Source organism: Pteropus medius, unplaced genomic scaffold, assembly GCF_902729225.1.
Source record: "Pteropus medius unplaced genomic scaffold, Ma_sr-lr_union100, whole genome shotgun sequence".
In the NCBI taxonomy this organism is placed as follows: domain Eukaryota; kingdom Metazoa; phylum Chordata; class Mammalia; order Chiroptera; family Pteropodidae; genus Pteropus; species Pteropus medius.
This window is the reverse complement of record NW_024344378.1, coordinates 8,139,567-8,145,590: the sequence shown is the minus strand read 5'-3', so window position 1 is coordinate 8,145,590 and position 6,024 is coordinate 8,139,567. Positions and strand designations below refer to the sequence as shown.

At 44.3% G+C, this 6,024-nt stretch overlaps 1 long non-coding RNA gene across 1 annotated transcript in view; it reads left to right on the top strand.

Annotated features, from left to right (window-relative positions):
* Nucleotides 1-2,526, top strand: part of LOC120609045 (uncharacterized) — a 12,681-nt gene extending 10,155 nt beyond the window's left edge. Inside the window, exon 4 of the long non-coding RNA XR_005654637.1 lies at nt 2,450-2,526. This is a non-coding gene — a long non-coding RNA (uncharacterized LOC120609045). The remainder of the gene's footprint in view (nt 1-2,449) is intronic.
* The last annotated feature ends 3,498 nt before the right edge of the window (nt 2,527-6,024 follow it).

Sequence of the window (6,024 nt, the reverse complement as noted above, 5' to 3'; positions counted from 1 at the left end):
ACACATATAATTTTTTTTTAACTAGTCCCATGTAGTGGACATTTGAGTAGCTTGAGTAGGAGTTTTAAACATAGCTTGGGAAGGCTCTCCCCATTGGCCTCTCTCTTGGCAGGTGGCCTGCAGTACTGGAAGGCTGGCCACAGCCTCTAGAGAATCATTAGGGTAAATAGAACTAGGACCAGCCTTGGGGATGATGTCTCCATTCAGGGAAGCAGCCATGAGAGTCCATCAGTGGCTGGAGACTCATGTTTGAAGGCAAAAGAGAAGGACCTGCTTCTTTGCATAGATTGGGAAGCCTTCAGAGTCTTGAATTCCTGCTTGTACCTGCTGCCTGAAGGCTTGTAGGTGGCAATGGCCCATGCTTGGAGCAGCTGCTCACACATATGTGTTCTTTGCAGCCCTATAATGTGGATTGTTCTTGGAGGGAAATGTGAGCAATAGACCTGAGGTTTGGGGTTGTGATGTGGTGGTTTATGGTAAAACCTCTCATCGCTAAAGCCTCCTCTTCATTGAATTCTAGACTGAGTGTAGAATTCTTTATTTTTTACTCCTAGTCAGGACAGAGGTAACCCTATTTATCTGACAGCTAAACTTGTAAATTCATTGTCATTGTTGACATCTGTCTGATTGGCTCATAGAGGTGGACCAAATGGGAGTCCTGAACAGTCCGGGTATGGATATCTTGCCAAAGAGGCATCGGGGGCACAGGGAGGAGGCTGTCTAAGTCAGCACAATGCAGGAGAAAAGTGCTGTGGAAATCACCCCCACACTCCTGGGAAGGTGAGTGCTTTGAAAAAGGCCAGCAGATAAATGGTGGGAACGAGGATTCTGCCTCTGCTCTTGAAACAGAGTCCTGGAAGGATCAGGTCTTCCGAATCATGCAGACCTAGTTTTAAACCCTGGTGCAGCTACATCCAAGTCGTTTGGTCTTGAGCAAGCAACAGCTTCTCCAAGTCTCAGTTTTTTCATCTATATAATGGAGATATTAATACCTACCTTGCAGGGTTTCATGAAAATTAAGTGAGGGGTGGTCTGAATGCCTGGCATAGGTAGCATTTTTCATATCTCCCCATTTATAAATACAAAACCCAGCCCAATTCTTTTCTTTTCTCTTGTCCTTCTCCTCTTCCCTTGAGTGCTGGTAGACCATACACATATTACTTAAATCCCCTGTAATTATGGAGCTGGGAAATTGGGCCAGAAAGCTCTGCAAAACCGTTATTTCTCTGTAGCTTGAGTATGTGCGTATGTGTGTAACAAGAGATTGGGTGGAGGAGAGTTTAACTTCTCCATTTCTAACCACAAACATACTATAGGTACTGTGACCTCTGTCTCCTCTTTGTATCCTGAAGGATTTATTTTAAGGTCTGCTATAAAAGCAAGACATTGCTTAATTGTCTCGCTATAAAATATGTAAAGTATTACACTGTTGGGGCTCATTAGCCAAAGCAGAGCTGCTGTTGAGTAGTCCATAAGGTGCTACTTGGTAATGAATGTGGCAAATGATTCTCCTAACTATCTAAAGAGTAATAATAGATATGTCAGCTTGAACAAACAAGTCCCCAGTCCCCAGGGGCCGTGGAGACACCGGATCATAATAGACGGAGGGGCAGAGCAAACACTTGTATTTTTGTGGACCTGGCTCTCCGTGTGCTTTGCCATCCTTCCAGGTCTGCAGAGGTGGAGTGTACCTTCCATTTGCATTTTTGTTTGGGTGAAGGATCTTTCTCTGCTCATGGTGTAAGTTGCCACCAGGTGTTAGTGACAGTCAAAGTTCCTTTCCTCTAAATATGGGGCAGTTGGGATCCTCATTTAGCAGCCTTTCTGGCAGAGTGGTGTTTTCAGTGGCTCTCTCAATCCCTTGAGGCTAAAGCTGAAGCTCATTATTATCATCCACTCCATGGCTCTGAGTCTGAAATAAAGCAGAGAGTAGAGGGGAGGGGAGTATTCTTGGGCACTGGTGTGTTAAAAGCTATTTGGTCCTTGGAGAACAATATGGCGGTTCCTCAAAAATTAAACAGAATTACTGTATGAACCAGCAATTCCACTTCTGGGTATATACCCCAAAGAATTGAGAGCAGGGACTCAAACAGATATTTGTACACCCGAATTTATAGGAGCACTATTCACAATAGCCAGAAGGTGCAAAAACAACCCAAAAGTCCATGGATGGATGAATGGATAAACCAAATGTGATATGTACATGTACTTAAATATTTATTCAGCCTTAGGAAGAAATGAAATTCTACTGCATGTTACAGCATGGAGGAGCCTTGAAGACATCATGCTAAGTGAAATAAGAATCTGTGAACTCATGCTCATGATATATATAAATGAGTGACTAAAGGGGAGGGAAGCTTTTCATTACAGTAGCTTTCAAATAATAGATGTAGAAAAATGATGGACTTACATTAACATTTGATGGCTACTATAATTACAGTTATTTCAGGCAAGAATCATCAATGAACTATTGCTTGGAATTAAGATGGGAAACAATATTTACAAAGTTTCAAAGTCTCTCACCACAAGATGGTAACTACAGTAGAGAAACCTTCAGATGTCACATGAACTAAGGATCAAAGTTCACATTACAGAGACAGAGACAAATCAACATTGTGTATTTCCCGATATGGTTCTCTGAGAAGATGTGGCACTCTTACTGCTAAAAATGTATTCCTGCTAGAAATGCATAACCCGAACTCGATCATGAGAAGGCGTTAGACACTCAAATTGAGAGAGATTCTACAAAATAACCGCTTTTACTTTTCAAAATGGTTAAGACTGTGAAAGATGAAAACTGAAGACTGTTCCAGATTCAAGGAGACTCAGGAGATACGACAAGTAAATGGAATGTGTCATCCTGGATTGGATTCTGGACCAGGAAAAGTATAGTAGTGTGACGGTTGGTGAAATCTGAGTTGTCTATAGATTAGATAATGCTATTTTATCAATGTCAATTTCCTTTCCTGATTTTGATATTTGCACTGTAGTCATATAGGAGAATGTCCTCTTTCTAATTAAAGGAAGTATACACTGAAGTATTTAGAGATAAAAGAGCACCATGCCTTCACCTTATTCTCGAAAGTTTTAGGAAAAAGATTAAATTTACATACACATAAGTTTGTATCCATGAGAGAGAAAATGAGAGAGAATGATAAAGCAAGTTGGGAAAATGTTAACATCCGGGGAAGCTGGGTGAAGGGTGTATGGAAAATCTTTGCACTATTTTTGCAATTTTTTAAGTCTGAAATTATTCCAAAATAAATTAAAAATTTTTTAAAAAAATTTATGAACATTATTCTACCATGCAACTTCTTTTACCACTTGTCTCATATAATTAATTTATACTTCAAGGCCACTTACTATTATTTTTCTCTGTTTTAAAATTGAGAAAATGGAGGCTCAGCAAGATTCAGTAACTTGCCCAAGTCATAAGGCTAGTAAATGGCAGAGTTGAGATCTGGTTATAGGTGGTTTCACTCCAGCGCCTGCATGTTCAAACACTTCATAACGAACATTGATCGTGTCTATTAGGTGCTAAATACTCTACTCATAATGAACATAATAAGATAATTCTCGCCGTAATCCTTTGCAGTGGCAGTGTCGTTCTGGTCTAACGGTTGAGAATGAGGCTGCTCAGACTGGTTAAAGGACTGGCCAGTGTTCCACAGCTGAGAGGCAGTAGATGCAGATTTGAACTCAGGTCCCCCTGAGGCCAAAGTGTGTCTCTCCACCATGCCACATGCTTCCAGTTTGGGTCCAGGCTGAGAATAGTCCATGGAGTATCGGGATCCTGGCCCACATCAGGCTCGTGGGTGTGCAGCCTCTCTTCCTTGTGAAATAGCTATCAGCCACAACCACAGGCTCTATCTTCAAGATCTGAGGAGCCAAGCGCTAGTCGTATAGCAGTGTGTACTGCCATTGTTAGGGGGCCACACTGTCGTTGTGGCTGGGAAATCCAGTGTCCTGGGGAAAATCCTACAGAGAATGCTATCTACATGATGATCTGATCCCAAGACATTGTGCCTGGCTCTTGACCCGCCCTCAGTGGGAGTGGGCCAGGCGTGGGGGCTCCTCTTCTCCAAGGAGCATTTTCCCTTGTGGCTGGGGGGACTTGGACTCAGGGACTCTTCAGGAGAGTGCAGGATTTCTCCATGGCCTCCAGGCCTGCCTCCCTTTCTGAGGGGCGGCTGTGGATAGCTTTTGCTCACAATTTTGGCAAGGCAGCTTGATCATGAGTTAGGTATAAAAATATTCAGGGGAAGACAATGACTCATAATTGGGGAATTCAAGGGGACACACGCGATGTAATGTTTTAGCACAAAATCCAGGGAGCCACTCGGCGTGAAAGGACTCCATCCGCGAGGAAGAGGCCCGAGGAGGGACTATTAATTCCTGTAAGGAAACTGTAGATGTCATTTTGGTAGTTTCTTAGATTAAAAATATGAGCGATGTTCATAGATGTGGGTCTCAAAATATACAAATAAATCAGCTTCCAGGACAGAATCTTAGACTGTTAGCCCTGGCTGGAACCCATAGATCGTGGAGGTCAGTGCCCACAGTTTGGCCAAAGAAACTGAGGCTGAGGAAGCTCCACCAGTCCTCACTCCCAGCCCAGTGCTCTTTCTCACAAGTTCTCTTTGCCTGGCCTCCCTGCTGGGGCCTTCCCCAGTTCACTCATTCCCCCAAGCTGTTTTGCATTAGAATTCCCCTAGGCTTGCAGTTCTTAAACTTTTTTTTTTTTTTTGGTAACCCACAGTAAGAAATACATTTTATATTGTGATTCAGTGCATACACACACACGCTGGATTAGCAGAGGTCAGGGGCCCAGCAGGAAAGAGAATTCTTCCAAATGGTTCGAATAAGATTTTATTGAAGGGGTACTTACAGAGATGTGGGCAGGTTAAGGAAACAAACAATGACTGTTGAGGCACCCAGACACCAGCAGCGGTGGGAGGCTGTTACCACGTCCAGGGCCAAAAGGACATAATGGGGAGTAGTGGCACCGGGAAGGAGGGTCCTGGCAGACGCTGTTGTCCTGGGAGGTGCAGCCTTTATTGGAGGCATTGTGCCGAAGCTGGCTTTGTGCTGAAGCCAGGGAGAGAGAGTGGGAAGGGACACCCAACCTCTCTCTCTTCCAGTTTTATGATCTCAGACAGGGCTACTCACTGGCCAGACCCAAGGAGCGCAAAAGCCAATGAGATACATTTGAAGGGATCAGCTTGCTGGGTGCCCGAGCAGAGCAGAGTAGGGGAGGGTGGAAAATGGACAGTGACTGGGGCATGGGAAAGTGGATAGGAACTAGCTTGTGCACACACAGACACCATTAGCCCATGTGGCACCTTTTCGAGTAAGAGATAAAGGGCGCCTCCTCTAGGTAGACGCAGCCCAATCAGCACACAGCCTGGCACACAGGAGGGCATCTTTGTGCGCACTGGAAATGGTGCCCTTTCTGGCTGGGGATGCAGCCCCATGTCAGAGTATGGAGCTGATGGATGAAGATGGGGCTGGAGCATGAAGACCAACCTCCCACCCATTCCCCAAGGCCATGTACATACAAGTCTGAAACAAATAAAATTTCCTGAAACAATACTTTTTTGCATTGCATTTGATCTAACTCCCATTCTGATCCTTTCTAGTCCATTTCATCCCATCCCATTCTCATCCCATCTCATCTCCCATCCCATCCTCCCATCCATCCTTCCCTTCCTTCCCATTCATCCATCCATTCCTTCCTTCCTTCCTATCTCATCCCATCCCATCTCTATTGGTCCATCCTAAATCATCTCATCCCATCCCATCCATCCTTCCCATCCCATCTCATCCTTCCCTTCTTCCTTCCTTCCATCCCATCTCACTTCCATCCATCCCATCCCATCTCATCCTTCCCATCTCATCCCATCCTTCCTTCCCATCCCATCCCATCCTATCCCATCCCATCCCATCTCATTCCATTCTTTCATTAAAAAATGCTGGTCTTCACCCAACTAGTGCGTAGTTGTTGTAGCCTAAAAACACTGCTTC